The 17,400-nt window shown below is 55.2% G+C and overlaps 1 long non-coding RNA gene across 1 annotated transcript in view; it reads left to right on the forward strand.

The window, feature by feature from the left end:
• LOC117283342 overlaps positions 1-16,240 on the forward strand; it is a 79,080-nt gene extending 62,840 nt beyond the window's left edge. The window contains exon 3 of the long non-coding RNA XR_004514302.1: positions 16,169-16,240. This is a non-coding gene — a long non-coding RNA (uncharacterized LOC117283342). The remainder of the gene's footprint in view (positions 1-16,168) is intronic.
• The last annotated feature ends 1,160 nt before the right edge of the window (positions 16,241-17,400 follow it).

The raw sequence follows: 17,400 nt of genomic DNA on the forward strand, positions 1-17,400 counted from the left end.
TCTCCCCTCCCCTCTTCCCTCCTCTCCTTCTGGGCAGACACTGGCGGCTGAGCGGGCTCCTCTGCTCCTGGCATCCTCTTCCTTTACTCTTCCTTCACTACCTTCTTAGGCATCTTTATCTTTTTATTTCTGTCCTCCTCCAAGCAGGTAGGAATAGAGAAAGGGTCTGGAATTGGGAGTTTTGGGGGACTTTGGGATGGTGTGCAGGTATTTGAGCATTCGCCAGGACGCACCTACCCCTGGCACTGGCCCAGTTTGTCCCTGGCTTGCTGTGTGACCTAAGGGGTGTGCCTGACCCTCTATGCAACTCAGTCACCCCCTCTGCAAAGGGACAGGCAGCAGCAGAGGCAAACAATACCCACTGGGGCCAAGATGGAAGGAGCACTCAGGGTAGAGCTACGGGGAGGCCTCTTCATTCACATGTATGTACATGCAGGTCTGGGTGTGTTCACTAGTGCTGTGTGTGTGGACAGGTGTACTTCTGCACACCTTGACTCCCAGCATCATGAGGCACCATGGTTGCTCACATCAGATAACTGGTGTGAGGGCCCAAGGTGGGGTGCAGCATGAGCCTGGAGAGGGATGAGCAGCAGGGCCCACCAGGGTGTGAACTTGGCTTTGTTATTTGCTGTTGTGTGGCTTTGGACAAGTCACTTGGCCTCTCTGTTCTTCTGTTCCCCTTTTACATAATAGAAGAAGAGTCCCTCATAGGCTTGTTATACCATTTGAGTGAATGAGCTATCTGTGAAGGGCCTGGCCTGTAGCAAATACAGTGCTGTGTTCTGTGGTTGTTATTGTAGGACACACACACACATCATCATCATCATCATCATCTCCCTTCCCCATCCTGCTGGCTGTGAGACACAAGGACTTATTAGGCTCCCCTGTCCAGCCCACCAACCTTGAGCAAGAAGGAGGAGCCCAGACCAACCGCAGCAGCCAGGTGTGGCTTCCTGGAGGGTATGGCCTCACCCTTGGCCTCTGATGGGTGGAGAGGAAGGGGGCAGGCACCTGTGGGCAAGAGGGATGGCATCTAGAGTGCCATGGCCCAGCCAGAGGTGTTTCTGTCCCTCCAGAAGGAGGCAGGGAGCTGCAGTGAGAGGGGCGGGCTGGTGTTCAGCAGGCTCCTCTGCATGCAGACAGCCCGCATGTGGTATGTCTGGTGTGTCGTCTGCAAGGACTGTCCGTGGTGCAGGCGAGCTTGAACTGGCGTTCCTTTGCCCCAGGAGTTCCACTCCCTTATGGCTGAAATCCCAGCACCACAGGGCTGGAGGACAACAGCCAGCTGAGCCATGTCCCACCTGGTGGCACAGAGGCCCTACCTCTTGGACAGTGCATGGGATTCTGCTCATTGGAGCAGCAACAGTCAGGTCATGCCACATTCTGGTCCCCAGCCACACCCTGCTCGGGGCTGCACCGCCCCACAAGGCCTCACTGTACAGGCTGCACCTGTCCTCTGTGTCTGACACAAAGTACGGCACTGTCCTGTCCACCGTAGGAGCACAGTCACCTGTGGAGAAGGTGGCCGCCCACTCCAGCAGGTCCAGTCCCAGGGCCTCTGTGTCCCAGAAGGCCAGGCAATGGCTGGCATCCAGGACAAGGGGGATGAGCCCCACAGGAGGAGTTTAGTTTCCAAGGTATTTAAACCGACGACTCCACTGGGTGATAATTTTACCATGGCTGACATCTTCCTGAGGCCATAAAGCAGCCAACTTTACTGCTGGAAACAGCTCCAATTGAGACGTTGGGGATTAGTGTGTCGCCGAGTCATCTGGGTATCAGTTATTGTTTTGAGTGTCAGCGCGGGCACCCTCCTGGCTGTGGTGAACTGGCTGCCTCCAGGAGCGGGGGTGTTGCCAGACTGTGTACCTACTGTGTGCTGGGTGCTAAGCCTACACGATCCCCAGGCTGGGAGGGGGATGGGAGGCCTGGCAATGCTTGGGTCCCTCGGGAAGGCCTGTGTGGGAGGAGGGGGCTGTGTGGTAGGAGGGCGCCAAGCACCAGGTATATGACACTGGTCCTGGAGTATTTTCTAAGGGGCGATGCTGAGCTCCTGAGAGATTGGGCAGTGAGACAGACTTTGGGCTGCCGCAGGGAGACCAGAACAGACTGGGACGTGGCAGAAGCCATGGGATAGAGGGACATAGATGGCTCCAGACTCACTGTAGAGGCAGAGCCTGGGATGGGAGGGCCTGTGGGAACATGGGAAGACAGCTTCCCAGTGACCTCACACAGATCTGTCTTGTGGCTGAGCTTAGGAGAGAATGGAGCAGGGATGGGGACACAGAGCCTGCGCTATTGAGGGTGGTCAAAGACCTTGTGTTGACTGGATAAAGAAGATGTGGTTTTTCTATAAAATGGAGTACTACTCAGCCGTAAAGAATGAGAAACTAGTCAGTCATAGGGAAATGAATGCATATTGAGGTCATACTGTTATGTGAAATAAATAAGAGATGTGTAAATACTGAATAGTTTCTCTGGTAAGAAAAATTAAAAGTGTAAATAAGATCCAGATTATATAACTGACAACGTGAAATAGGAAGAAAAAGGCTAAAGATGTAGGGGAGGGAAGGGTAGGGGAAAGGAAATAAGGGAAAAGAAAAAAATGAAAACAAAGTCTTTGTACATAGGGGAGGGTAGAGAGGCTGAAGGGAGAGCACGGGTAAGGGGAAAAAATGAGAACCACGATCTGTCATGTAAAGGTGCAAGATCCCAATGATGAATGTAGCTGCATTGTATACTTAAAAAGTACCAAGAAACTAAAGAAAGAAAGAAAGAAAAGAGACCTCGTGTCACCAGGATCACCCAGGGGCTGTGTAAATGGAAGAGCAAGGAGCAGGGCCCACATGAGAAGCTGGGAAGGCACACGAGGGATGTCAGGGACAGGTGGAGACCGGGAAGCCAAGACATAGTCACTCCAAGAACACGAGGTCAGCACATTCACCAAGCTGTGACACCAGTGCAGTCCACGGGCCTTGCTGGGCCCTGCCCAGGTGGAGGGGCTCTTGTGTATGTGCGTGTGTGTGCATGTGTGTGTGCACAGCTGTGCATGCATGTGTATGCATGTGCGTGTTTCTGTGCCCTGTGGCCACCACCACACTTAAGACTCAGACCAGGCTCACCACACCCCTCTCCCCATGGACTTGGCTGCTGTCTCGGTCATTTTGTTATTTCATGAGTGTTACATAAATGAATCAGGCACTGTAGAACCTCCTGAGATTGATGTGTTAAAAATTCAGTGTAATTAAAGGCGATTCCTAAAGGGTGGCAGACAGCAGCGCATGACTTTGCTGACAGGGAGGATAGAAGATCCAGGAAAACAGCACTGTGGATGACAGATGTCCCCAAATCCCCAGGGTCTGGGGCATGGTGTTGGAGCCCACAGGAGCTGTGGTGTGGGCAGCACGTGGCTATCAGCAGGGAAATGGCATGAGGCCTTATTGAGAGTGCCAGGCCCACAGAGGCTGCGAGGTCCCTGAGTGTGGAGAGGTGGCTGGTGATTCAAGCAGAGACCTCTGGGCCATGTTGGGCCTGCTGGTGGCTGAAGACCTGGACCTCTCAGGGGTGTGGGCTTCAGGTCTTACTTACTCCAAAGCATTTGGCTTCCTGCTGTGGGGGCTGAGGGGCTGGTTCACCCAGGGATTATGAAGGGCCGACTGGCCAGGGTATTTGAGGTCGATTACCCTGATGCTTGTGGACCCCACCTGCACAGGGCACAGGACAGGGCAGAAGACGTGGGATGTGAAGGTCTTGGGAGGAAGAGCCATAGGTAGAGGATAGAAGGCAGGGTGGGTGGGTGGGGGACTGACTTAAGGTCTGGAGGGGGCCCCAGGAGCTGGGAGCCTACTCACCTGCCCAGTGCCATCTTGTGTCCAGCTCAGACAAGAATCGAGAGCCGGGATGTTCCTTGCTTGGCCTCGTGTGGCTCCTTCCCTGGGTCAGGTTGCCTTTCCAAGCCTCCCTTTCTCTGTACAGCAGATTCATAACAGCACCCGCGCCCAAGGTGGTCTGAGGATTGAGGAGAATTTAATGCCTGTATCCTGTAAGTCCCGAGGCCACTGTTCATGCGAGAAAGCCAGTTTAGAGAGATTAAGTGACTTGACAGCCCCTGGTAGTCTTCCTCCCTGTCAGGTCCTGGGCCCCTACCCCAGAGGCCATCTCCTCCCACATGCTTCCCAGGGACACCTGCCCCCTGCACTGCTCTGCCTCCCCAAAATGCTTGCTTTGTCCAGTGTCACTCTGGATACCCCAGCAGCCCTGTGAAGGACCAGGCCTCATTCCCAATTGGCAGATGAGGAAACTGAGGACAGGGCGGTGTTTTCTCTCCCTGTGGCCCTATGAGGCCAAAGGCAAGTGGTGGGATCTTTCCTGTCACCAGTGTATTTACTGCAGGGGCCACTTAGGTGACACTGATCCTATTCCCATCCTTAAGCCATAGTCCCCTAGGAGTGGCAGGGCAAAATAAGCACAAATCACACCATGAAGCAGTAGAACCAGGGCAAGAAGCAGATGTCCTGGGAAGCAGGGATTCAGGGCTGGAAGTTCTTGGAGACTGAAAAAAGACCGGTGACTGGTGGTAAAGAAGCCACCCTGTGGGGCTGGGTGTTGAGGGTGAGGTGGTTAAGTCCAATGGGGTGACAACAGGGGCGTCCTGGAGGGCTGGGGGGAGCGGGTGAGAAGGGCCTGTTGTACCGGGCAGGAGGTTGTATGGCCAGGACAGGAGAGGCCAAGGTGGTGTGGGCTGACTCCTATGATGTCTTAATCCTCTCTTAAGATCAGTGAAGCAGCCCCTAAGGCTTGTGAGCAGATGCCAGCCATGGGAAATTGGCCAGCAGATCCTGCAGAGCCTGGCATTCCTCAAGCTGCCAAGAGCAGAGTCCAGGCTGCTATGGGCAGGCCCTCTGGGGGCTGCCCCAGCTCACCTGTCTCCCCTGGGCTGCAGGGATCCCACTCTGGAGTCTCCTTGAGGGAAGGACCCAGGCAAAGGTTCAGCTCCCTGACAAAGATGCTGGCTTGAGCCCAGGATGTGTCAGAAAGTGGAGTTTCAGGAGAACCTTTGATTTAGAGAACTAGGTTTTGGCATCAAACCACAATCAGAGAACAGAGGCAGCCTGCCTCCCTGTGCAAGCCAGTGCTGCAAACCTCATTAATCTGATGCCTCTGTGTTCAAAGCCACACCTAATTAGGAGCTGAGGCTCTCTGCCGGCTGGGTGGCCCATTGTTCCTGCTGGACCTGGCACACTAGGTGATTTCAAAGTCCGCTCCTCACATCCCTTGGCCACTCAGTGCCAATTAGCTGGCATTTTAGAGCCAGGTGCCTGGGCCGTCAAGCCTGCCTCGTGCTCTTACCCCATCTGGAACCTTTGTGAAAGTCTCCAGCCCCTTGGGCAAATGGGGCAGGAGCTGCATGTCCTGCCCATTCCTAAGGGCAGAAGGGGCTGCCTCCCTTCCCTTCAACCTCTACTTCATGGTCTGCCCCTCTGCCTGCCCCACCCTGGGTGCCCTCCTTGGACCAACTGTCTTACACATTTCACCTCCCCTGTCCCCAAGGAGGCCTAGGATACCCAGCAAGAGGTCAGAGTTGGTCTGAGGGCTCACTACAGAGTTTCCCAAGGTGGCCCGACCTGCATAGACTCAGCCTATACCTGGGCTGTACCTCACCCTAATCTGTGCAAACAGAAGGTGCTCAGTAAGTACTTGCTAGCCAGTGCAGCCTCTTTTAGAGAGGCTGGTGACTCCACCAGGCCACACATAGTAGAGCAGAGCACCTATAGCATCCCTGGAAAACTTGGGGCAGCTTGGGAGAGGCCTTTCTGCAGGGACAGCACTTCCAGTCTGCAATGACTGAGTCCAGGGAAATGGATTCTTCTCTGCATTTGAGGCACTGTTGAATTAGACAGGGAAAATTTGACGGGAGATGGAGCCAGTATCTAGATCCTAGACCAGCTGCTGGCTCTGCTGGCCACAGTGCTCTTGGGCAGGAATTTGCCTCAGTTTCCACACCTGTGGGATGGGATGGGTTAACGCTGCTGGGCTCTATCCCCAAGGCTACATAGGGTGGGGTCCAACAGGAGGCCCAGTGGGAAACTGCACTGGAAACTGTTCAAAGGAACTGCTCCTTGGGTTTTAGGGCCTCTGCTTGTACACCTCAGGGGATGAGGGGGCTCATCTCCTTTTGAGGGTGCTTTTCCACCATTGAACAGTTGCAGTTGTTAGAACAGCCATTGCTTTAGTTTCCTGGAGGTCTCATAATAAATCATCACAAATCTGATGGCTTCACTCAACAGAACTCACTCCTCAAAGCTTTGGAAGCTGGAAGTCTGAATCAAGATGATGGCCTTGTGCTTGTGAAGCTCCCCTGGAAGCTTCCCTATCCTCTTCCAGACTTGGGGGGCTGCTGGCTGGCTTTGTGTGCTTAGACCTGTGGCTGTGGCTCTGCAGTCTCTGCCTCCATCTCACCTGACTCCCTCCACGGGTCTGTGAACCAGTTCTCTTCTCCTAGGACCTGGTGACTGGGCTGGGACCTCTGTATTCCAGTGGGCCTTGCCTGGTGACCAGTGATGTCTGCAGAGACTGGGGGGATTCCCAGGGCCTTCATTTCCTCTCTGAGCTTGGACTTCCTCATCATGGGTGCTGCCCCTGTCCCAGCCCCACCAGCCTCACACCCCTCGCTGCTCTTCAGGGCATACTAGGCTGTTATATCACAGGAACTTCTCTGACTGGGTTTCTGTCCTCCCTCCTGGCTCCTCAACCATTCTGTTCTCCCCTGGCCCTTATGCTCTCGCCACCACTTCCTTCTGGTCCCCAGCCCGAATCCCACCGGTTGCCAGCTGCCTTGATGTCCAGCATGTAAACCCTTCACCTCATTATAGGCAATTTCTTTTGGATGGCCTTTAAAACCATCTCAGTGTCAGGAAGAACTGTAATTACCTCACATTAGACAGAGTTGGTGTCACTGCTGCCAGAAGCGCTGAGCCCTGCTCTCTGTGGATTGGTTTGCCACTGGGTGAGAGAGTGTCCCCTCTTTTGTGCCATTCTTCCAGCCCTTTCTGCGGGGCCCTGGGCACCTATGTTTCCATTGGTGGTCCTGGAGGTCAGAGCTTCCAACAAAGAGAGCAGAGCTGCCACAGATGGTATGCCTGCTCCTGCCTGATGTCCTGGCTGATTCTGATGGTGGGAACATCCCCTAGCCATTCTGTGCTACCTTCCTGTCTTGCGCCTACCCTCTGGGAGGCTGGGGGAGCTTGCCCAGTGTTCTAGAAGGTGGCACAACTGTCAGTGCCATCCACGAAGCCAGAAAAGTGTCTCCCATGAGGTAGGAGTGGTCTGTGACAGGTAAGGAGAAGGAGGAGGATCTGAGGAGGTTATCAGGTAGGCACCAGACTGCCTCAGCCACCCAACCTCTGCAGGCTTGTTACTGAGCTACAGGCCTGGCCTGGGTGCCCCTGCACAGACTTCAGGGTTCTTCTGCTCAGCCTTTGTGCAGGCTGGGCCCTGGGACCCTGAGGAAGCTCCAAAGGGCTAGGTCTGTACCTTTGTCTCTTCTAGGATCTGTGCGTGGTATGGGGAGCCATGCTCCACGTGCTCTCTCTTAACTGCCTGTGCCCAGCAGCACTGCAGCCTGGAGCACCAAGTTCAACAAATGGATGAATGGAAAGCTGGATCTTGAAACTAGAGCTCCCGTGCTGGGGGCATGGGCCAAATCGAACTTGGGGTTCATAACGTTGCCCTGGTTCCCCGTGGGTGGGGAGCTGGGTGGAGGGACAGGAGGACACAGGCTGAGGTGGGTGGCTCCATTATGGCCCAGGAGGCAGTGGTACAGAGATGGGTGGACTGCAGATCCCTTTGAGACTCATGCTGGGCTAGAGGAGCAAGACACTGGGGTCAAGGCAAACAGTACATGAGGATCCTGAGGTGCTTCCTTTGCTGCCAGGATTGCCAGGTTTCCCTGTCCCAGACTCAAAACCCTCTGGGAATTGGAAGCCATGAGGACACAAAACAGTAGTCCCACGCAAGGGACTGCTCTCTTGGGCCTTCCAGACAGTCTTCAGCAACAAAAGTTCCCATCTGTGGGCCATTTGGAAGATTTCTAGGGGGAGTAGTTCAGAATTTGAATAAGGTCCCAAGAGGAAGGGTGCAGAGGGAGGGTCAGCAGGAAGCCAGGGCTAACCAGAAAGGGCATGGGGCAGCTGCTGGGAAAGGAAACTGAAGTCACAAGTGAAAGGGAGTAAGAGCTGCTGGTGGCCAGATCACAGCCACTCCAGGGGCCTGGAAGAGATCTGCGCATCTGGCAGCAGGGCAGCTGGTGGTAGTCAGGTGGGGAGAAGGACTGGTGAAGGCAACGACTCCAAGAGTGCACACAGCTGGGCCGGTTGGGGTTAGGGAGCAGTTGGGGAGCTGTCCGAGGTGCTGAACCAGGCCTCTTATGTGGTGCATGGTCACAGCCTATCAACACCTCCACATGTCCCTTCCCCTGGCTGAGCTTCACTTTCCTCATCTAGACATTTACAATCCTGATACCCACGTTGTGGCCTTGGAGCACTCAGCTTGTCCAAATGGAGCAGTAACAAGGGGTCAAAGGCTCCTCCCCTTGCCTTGGGTTGGAAAGGAGTCACCTGACCTCGGCCTCATGCTCCATGAAGAAGGGGGACTGTCACAGGGCCTGAGCTCCCCCTGGGAATTGGGAGGGGCAGAGTCTGTGGGAGCTGCACCCTGGAATCCCTTATCCTGGACGCCTCATGTTGCCAGTGAGCAGCTGGGCACCCAAGAGGGCGGGAAAGGCACCTGACCAAGAACACAGAGTAGTAGAGGCAGGGCCTGCCTGCCACTGCCAGGGGTCTTAGATGCTGCCAATCCAAGACTCAAAAGCCTTGTGGGAACTGAGCAACTGTGAAGATCCAATGATGCTTAATGTAGGGTCTGAGCCTGTGGTGGACTGTGTCCTAGCTCCATGCTGAGCTCCCATCTCTCTGCTGTACCCTGAGTCCATTGTCCCATGCAAGACTTCTCAGGCCCTACTGGCCACCTTGGCCCTCCTGGGTGCCTCACCCACCTGGGACATGGGGCGCTTTGAAGGTAGAAGCTGCTGGAAGCCAGAGAAGAGACCTCTCTCCCCACTGCCTTGCTTCTCATTTGTCTTCTCAGCCTGCACTGCTGCCCTGCCCTGGGCTTCCTGCTGCTGCACCCTTTGCCCTGGAGCCTCTGCCTGGTTCTGAAGAATGCTGCCCCACCCAAACTGCTTGCCCAGATTCAGCAGGAGTGGCCACTGGAGTGAGGCTGAAAAATACTTGGCATACAACTCAGGGTCCTTGACCACTGGTGACACCCACCTCACTACTTCCCCACCTCAGCTGTCCGAGCAGGGCCTGGGCCTGAGCAGCCCCTCCACTGCCAGTGCAGCTGACCTGGGAGTTGGGGAGGAGCACACTGGGCCTCAGTGCCACTCTGAGCTCTCGGGCACCAACTGCTCACTCAGGACATGGCACAGAGCACTCTTGGGATGCCTTAGTTATTATGTTATTAGTAGGAGTAGCAAGGGTGTTTGTCATAGTGGTAGAACAGTCCCATTTCACAGGAGATGCAGGGAGGCTGGGGCAGTTGAAAAGCCATCACCTTCAGGCCAGACATGGTGTCACTTTCCTGGAAACCCAGCACTCTGGGATGCTGAGGCAGGAGGATCACAAGTTCAAGCCCAGCCTGGGTAACAGTGACTTAGTGAGATTCTATCTCAAAATAAATAAATAAATAAAATCTAAAAAAAAAGACTGGGGATGTAGCTCAGTGCAAAGACGCTGATTTCAATCCTTAACACTGGAAAGAGAGAAAAGCCACCACCTCTGTGTAGCCTTCCTGACTCTGCTCTGACTCCTCCCTGTGACTAACTCCATTCCAGTGGTGTGAGCTGAGGCTGGTATGAAGCAGAATGGGTTAAGGGACTGTGTCTGGGCTGTGGGTGTGATGAGGAACCCTGGGAGCAGGTTGGATGGGCCTAGGGCCCCTATTTCTCCAGGATCCTCTGGGGTGCCCTGGCTCAGCCTCCCATGCCCTAGGTGCCAGCCAGCCTGTTGAGTCCCTGGGTGCTGATATGTGGGCAGAGGGGCCCCTGCCTCTGTGACCTTGTCTTGCCGTGTCTTTGCATCTGCTCCCTGGGCAGTATTCTGAGTAGCCACATTGCTACCGATTGGTTAGCAGTTAAACTCAGGCCAGGGAGTCAACTGAGCACTTGGTGTGTCCAAAGTGCTGAGGGTGCTGACTGGACTTCCAGGGCCCCGCCACCAGGACAGGATGTATGATGGTTAGTGCACACCTGCTGTGTGCCAAGTGTGGTCTTGTGTTTTCAGGTCCAGTTTGTTGTGATGGAAGGGAGGGACTTCAGGGTCCCCAGCAGCAATGTCGATGGATGATCTGGGTGGAGGAGGGGGCTTGAGCGGAGGAGCCAACCCAAATGGCCCAGCATGTTGGCTCCTGGCAGGGGAGGCAGGGAGTGGCTCTTTGTTCTTCTTGCCCATCTCTGGGGACCCTAGGGAGCCACGTGGGGACAATTTTCCTTTTCTTGGCTCTTAGCCCCCTTGTGCATTTGGCCACCCAGGCCACTGTCCGTGGGCTGCTCCTGTCAGCAGGTACTCCCTGCCCTGCCCTTGCTGCACCCTCCTGACATGCCCACTCTGACCCCTAGCCTCACCCGAGTGCCCCTTCCAGCAGGCCAGTGACCCTGCTCTTCCTGCTCTGTGCCTCTGCCTGCCCAGGCCGGTGCTTCCCTCCCTCAGCCTTGCTGGCTCCCCACCCCACCAACGCTGATGTTCACTTCACCCTGACCTGTGACCACCCCTTTCTGGATGTACCCTTGGCCCAGTTCCTGTCTGATACCCACCCTGCTCCTTCCCAAACCCTTTGGAACACCTCCAAGCCAAATGGTTACAGCTTACTCCCGGGACTCTGGGGCAGCATCTTTGGGTCTCAGTTTCCCCTTCTGCTGAAGGGGCTAGGGTTGTGCTGGAATATAAATGGCTCTCAACAAGCGCTCGATGGATAATGAAATGAGCAACAAATGCCTGGTCTGTTTGCCTTGCCTGAGTGCTGTGCAGATCAAAGTCACCCATGGTCTTCAAGAGCTTTGCCAAGTTTGCACCTGTTATGTGGACATCAGGCAGCTATGTGCTTGGTACATGTCAGTACTACTGGTGTAAGCCCCACCTCACTGTGGACTGCAACCCCATTGCACCCCAGGACCCATGCTCTCTCCCTGGCCACTGGCTCTGTCCTAACTTGACTCAAGCCTCTTCTGTCCTGTGCTCCTGTGTAATTTATCCTCCCCCAGTCAAACAGGAAGGTCTTTCTCAAACCCAGCTTGGGTCCTCTCAGCCCCATCTAAAACCCTCAGGCTCCCAGTGCCTTTGGGATGGGATCAGCCCCCCTTCAACTACCCCACAAGCCCTTCTTGTGGGCTGCTGTCAATCTGCAGCGCTCTCCTGCTGCTTCCAAGCCAGCTCCTCCGCCCTCAGGACCCTTCCAAGATTTCTTCCTGGAAGCCTGTCCTAACTGACCATGGTCCCACAGCTTGGAGCTGTCTCTGTCTTCCTTCTCCCCAACAGGCTGTGTGCTCCAGATGCAGGACCCTGGGCATTTTGTATTCTTTGTTGTGAGGGGGCATCCTGAGCTGTCTCAGGTGTTTGCCATGGTAGCAGGGGACCCCGTGGGTAGAGACTGGTGTCTGCAGGCCCTCCCCGCCTGGCGCCCCATGACCGACCCATCTGAGTTCTCTGACCCTCACCCCCACACGCAGGCCAGTCTGCCCCTCCTGACCTGGGTCCTCTCCTGGCCTGGGCAGCTCCCTGCCTGATGTGCCAGGGACCCTGAATAGAGCCTCACCACCATGCTTCTCCACCCTGCCCAGCACTGCCTCATCCTGTCCTGCCTACTGCTGCAGAGCTGTGTCCTGGGACCTCTGCTTCCTGACCTGGCTGCTGCTGGCTGTTTGCCTCTGCAAGTCACCCCTCCGGGCTCAGCCTGCATCTGACAGGCCATCATTCCTACTCCCAGCCCCTGCTTCCAAGCTGTAAACCCTGACAGGGTCCTGGGTACTTGGGCCTGGCAGGTGGGTGGGTGGGACTGAGGAGTAAATGATGCAGTGCCTGAGGGAGGAGAGACTTGGGTGGGATCAGGACGGCTTCCTGGAGGAGGTGGTAGTGCGCAGGTGGGCCAGGGAGGTTGGAGGGGAGTCTTTACCATGGCACACAGACTGGAGCCCATCCTGCCTTGTTCTGACTTGCTCCCTACTCACCACCCACACAGCCAGCTTTCAGATAGGAACAGCTAGATCCACCCAGCAGACAGGGACACAGAGGCTCAGATGTGCCCAGGGTCACCTGGTTGGCCAGGGCATTGTCAAGCCATGGCCCAGGGTCTGGCTGCCTTCCTGGCTCTGGAGGGAGGGAGCAGAGGGAGAATGTGGGGGAGCAGCACCTGCTGCAAGGGGCAACTCGGCTACCACAGCAGCTTTCCAGCCAGGGGTGGAGGGGGTCAGGTAGGTCCTGCCCCTCCAGCCCCCACAACAAGGGTTCCCTGCCCCTCCCCAAGAGGCAGGCAGTTGCTGTTCTGAGGATAATTCCCCATCTACAGAGATATTTAGCCTAATAGGAGCCGACAGATCATTCAGGGCAGTAATGTACTCGGCGCGGAGCGCTTAGTCTCCTGGCCTGAGCTCCCAGATTAAAGGCTGTGCACCCGCCCGCCCCACGCGGGTGCCCACGACCTTGATACAGCAGTGGGGTGGGTTTCTCCCTTGGTTCCGTCCTCCTCTCTGCTCCCTCCCTCCCTCTCATCCTCCCCATCCCTTCCTCCCTCCCCCACTCTCTCTTTCTTAGACAGAGGAAAGAGATCTTAAGTGGGAAGGCTGTGCGGAAACCCTGCATGCTCTGGGGACATGCAGGTTTCCAGCTGGGTGCAGGGACACCTGGCTGGCTGTGTGGGGCCAAGGACAGGCTGGGTGCTGGATCCCCGGCGAGGCATGGGCAGGTGGCCGTGCCCAGGGTAGCACAGGCTGTCACCGTCTGCCTGTCTCCCTGCGTGAGCTGGCTCGCAGGGCCCACCTGTCCTCCTCAGGGAGGGTGGGCTGCTGCTAACCATAGACACCCAGTGACCGGCGCATCCTTGGGCTTGGGCATCTGGGAGTGGACAGGGAGCCTATAGCCACATGGGAGGGGGATGACAGCAGGTAGCATATGAGGGCTGCTGCTGATGGAGAGGGTGCTCCAAAGCCACCCCACACCCTGTCCTTTGGACTCTGCTACTCCTTGTCCTTTTACTTCCCCTCTTCTCTCTCCCTCTCTCTGCCCCCATCTTCTCACCAGGGTGCCCATCTGAGCAGCCTTGTATCTCTACAGAGGCGGTAGGAAGCACAGGGAAGCCTGGCATTTGGGAATCAGCAGCCCTAAGTTCAGATCCAGATGCTAGCTCTTAGAAGCCATTTCTAGTCCATTTCATCTTTTGAATTTGGACAGCTTCCTTCATCTTTCTGAGCTGATCCCCAGTTATCCTGAGAGCTCAGCACATAACACAGCACGGGAGTGGGAGGTACCCCAGTAGGCCACAGAGGCCACTCTTCTCCTTCCAGATGCCCCCTCTCTGTCCCTCAGGCAGGCAGGTGAGGTGGAGGGGCAGGATGCTTCATGGGACTCCGCTTCTACAGCACAGCCCAGGTCTGATCCTGCCCTGGTCCAAAGGAGCCTCAGGGGCTGTGGCAGGACCACAGGGAGGAGGAGACAGGGAAAGAGCAAGGTCTTGGGGCACAGGCAACCACGTGCAGGAATGAGGCTACTGGGTCAGGCCAGTTCCCCTAGCTGGAGGGGCTGGGCCTTGGTCAGTTTGTTGGGCAGGAACTAGGATGGAGCCTTGAAGGCAGATCCAGCCTGGGCAGGGTGGGTTAGGCCCAAAGGCCTGCACCTGACCCTTGAATGGGCAAAGTGGATGGGTGCCCTGAGCATCTCTGAGACCACCTGGTGCTAACAGAGCCTGTTACTCAGCTCTAGAAAGAGCCACACCCAGCCACCATGAATTTGGCTGGAAGGCAGGGAAGGGAGCCCCAGGGTCCTGGGCAGGGCTTTAGATTCCTGCAAGGTGAGGAGGTGTGAGGAGAGACTGCAGAGAGACAGATCTCTGCTGGGCATGGCATAGTGAGTTGCCTGTCCCTGCAGGTAGCTAAGCAGAGGCCTGGGACCATGCGTGTGGCTGTGGGCATTGTACTAAATGCACACCCTCATGGGCTCCCCCAAGTTTGCCCTGCCTCTTCCAGTGCTCTGTATAGCATTTCTAGTCTCTTACTAGAATGGACATGAAACTTACGAATCTTCCCAAATGGGCTGTTTAGTCCCTCCACCCCACCCCTTTATTGTTTTTTTGAGACAAGTTCTCACTGTATAGTTCAGGGTGGCCTAGCACTCATACTGATCTTCCTGCCTCAGCCTCCTAAGGGCTGGGATGACAGGCAGGGAATGGTAATATTTGTAAAGCTAACTCTTGAGATATATCATTCACCCAGCTTGTGTGGGAGGATTTGGGTTGGCACATTAAAGATGAGGGAATTGAGCTTTGGGAAATGAAATGAACCCAGGACCCCAAAGCTCGCAGTGGGAGCCTGGGATCTGGGATGCTTGGGCCCCATCTGAAGCTCCTCCCACGCGCTCCTTCCTGCCTGGCCTGCACTGCTTCCTGTCCCTCTCCCATCCTGGCTGTGATCTGTACAGCCTATGCCACCCCTTGGAACTGTTGTGTTTAGTTGCTGGTTCTCTGTGACCCTTGACCATAAAACAGCACCAACCTTGTCTGTCGTGTGCCTCGGTGCATCCCAGTACCTGTGGCATGGCTAGCAGTCGGGTGCGCGGTGTTCTGTGAACAAATAGAGGAAACATGGAAGGGAGAAGTGATGGAGATGCAGTCTGAGCTCCAGCCGCAGTTAGTGATACAACAGTTGTGCATGTGCACGAGCCTGTGAGTCTCCTGCTCTTCCAGCCAGAGGCTCTGGGTGCCTGGGTCTGACTGAGCCTGTAAGGGACACACATGCGTGCGCACATGCACACACACACACACACACACACACACACACACACACACACACACACACACACACACACGCACACACACACCTCACTTGTGGCTCCTGGCGAGGCCTTTTGTGAGCTTCCAGGGGATGGTGCTGCCCATGAATCCCGGCCTCTCCCACACCCTTTCCTCAGTTTCCCGCTCAGTACCGGCAGGGGTTCATTGTTCCAGGTCTCCACCCAACTGTTTGTCATCTCTAGTGGCTGAGTGATGTTCTGCCAAGCAGAGCCCACACTTCCTGGTCACCTCTACTGTGGTCAGGGAGGTGGCCTGGGGTCTCGAGTTGTCACAGCCCTGCAGCAGCAGCCCCGTGTACAGAGGGCTCCCCAGGATGAGTTCCCAGATGGTCTTGGGGCTGCTTTGCCAGGGCTGTAACATGGATAAGTACCAGCATTGGCCAGGAGAGGTGACACATTCACAGAAATGGCAGTGTGGGGCCAGGGTCTCACTGGATCACTAAGGATCCTAAGTTGCCAAGCTGGGCTCAGACTTGCAATCCTCCTGCCTCAGGCTCCCACAGTGCTGAGGTCACGGCGGTGCACCACCATGCCCGGCTTCACTGTGCCTTTAATGGAGCCAGGAAGACACAGGGCAGCCCTGTGCTCAGAGGATGAATTATGGGCTATAGTGATTTTCCAAAGGCCAGGACTCTTAATGGGTCTTGAACCAGAAATTGCCAGCCCTGCTTCCATCCCCGGGGCTCCCAGGTGGCCTGGGAGAGCTGGGAAGAGCATGGAACCCACAGGGGTGGTCCAGCCACGGCTGGCTCCCAGGCGACCTGCATACTCCCCTGGGTGAGGCTGGGTCCGGGCAGGGAGTGCTAGGAGTCACGGCTGGAAGTCAAAGCAAGGGGGCTGCCTCCCGTTTGGGGGCTGTTGTGGCTGAGGTCTTGACCCCCCTTCTCTGCAGGGCAGGACCTTCGAAGCTTGGGGGACTGGGTGGCAAAGGCAGTGCTGGAAGGGCATGAAGACAAACTTGGGATGGTGTGGCAGCCACTTGCCCAGCCTCTGTGCCCTGTGTCCCTGTCACTGGGGAGCCTCCTGCTTACTCCTGGTTTCTTCCTTCTTTCCAGAGACCCCATGGCCATGTTCCGGCTGCCCTGAGTCTGGGGCTGCAGAGCTTCCTGCCCGCAGAGCCTCCTGCCCACAGAGCCTCCTGCCCACATCTGCAGGGCACTGAACCTGTCTGGCCCCTGACTGGCTCCCAAGCCTTCTCCTCTCTCAACCTGGTCCCAGGGACTCCCCGGCTTCAGGACTCAGCAGGGCACAGCAGCAGTTCCGGTAGGTGACATTCTGCTCCACCCACTTCCCTGATCCCTGAGATATCTGAGACTTCTTCCTAGGTGAGAAAGAATATCTTTCTGAACATGAATTGTCAGAAAGACGGATTAGGTTATAAGTAGTAAAAACAAAAACGAAACACCTGTTTCAATAAAATAAAGGTGAGCTTCAGGTAGGACTTGATCAAGTGACTCCAACAATAGGAACAGGGCCTAGTGTCTGTGCATATTCCTTCTTGTTTCTGCCTTGGTGATGGCTGCACTCCTAGTGGCATTTGACAGGATTTGATCGAAAGATGTATGGGAGCAGTTTCTGGGGCAATGTTTTTCTAGGTTTAAATCTGGGGTTGAGAATGAGAACAGGCTCAAGGTTGATCTTTCAAGCCCTGTTGGCAGGACTTGGATCATTGTGAACCCTTACTTGGGTCCACGGGGCTTGGAAATGTCAGCAGTTTATCCTGCCCTTCCAAGGCCTACTTCAGGTTTTCCTTTTCCAGGAATCTTTGCTGACTGTCCAGCCGGGGTTGTCTCTGTGATCCTATCTTCCAGATGAGAAGTCTGAGGTCAGGGTGCATTTCCCCACAAATACTCCATTGGTAATAGTGTCTTCCTCTTCTTGCCTTGACTGCCAGGAAGCTCAGACCATTTGGGGCTCATACCTGATGAGTCCTCAATACCTTGACTTCTAGCTTTGCCTTTATTTCTCTCTTTTTAAAAATTTTTTTATTTTTATCTTTTTTCATACCGGGGATTGAACTCGGGTTCTTGCACTTGCAAGGCAGGCCACCGAGCCGCTGAGCTAAATCCCTGGCCCCATCTTGTTTTTTTTAAAGCAAAACATTTATTTATTTTTTAGAGATACATAATGATCACATTCATCATAGGGAATTTGTATTGTACATGATATATCTTGTTTCTTCCTTTTTCCCGTTCCCCCTCTCTTCAACTCTTTTCCTTATTAACAAAGTTTGTTTCCATTTTTTCCTTCTATTCTCACCCTTCTTCTTGTCCCTTCTTTCTTTCCT

This window comes from Fukomys damarensis, unplaced genomic scaffold, assembly GCF_012274545.1.
Source record: "Fukomys damarensis isolate Sample0158 unplaced genomic scaffold, DMR_v1.0_HiC HiC_scaffold_25, whole genome shotgun sequence".
Classification (NCBI taxonomy): domain Eukaryota; kingdom Metazoa; phylum Chordata; class Mammalia; order Rodentia; family Bathyergidae; genus Fukomys; species Fukomys damarensis.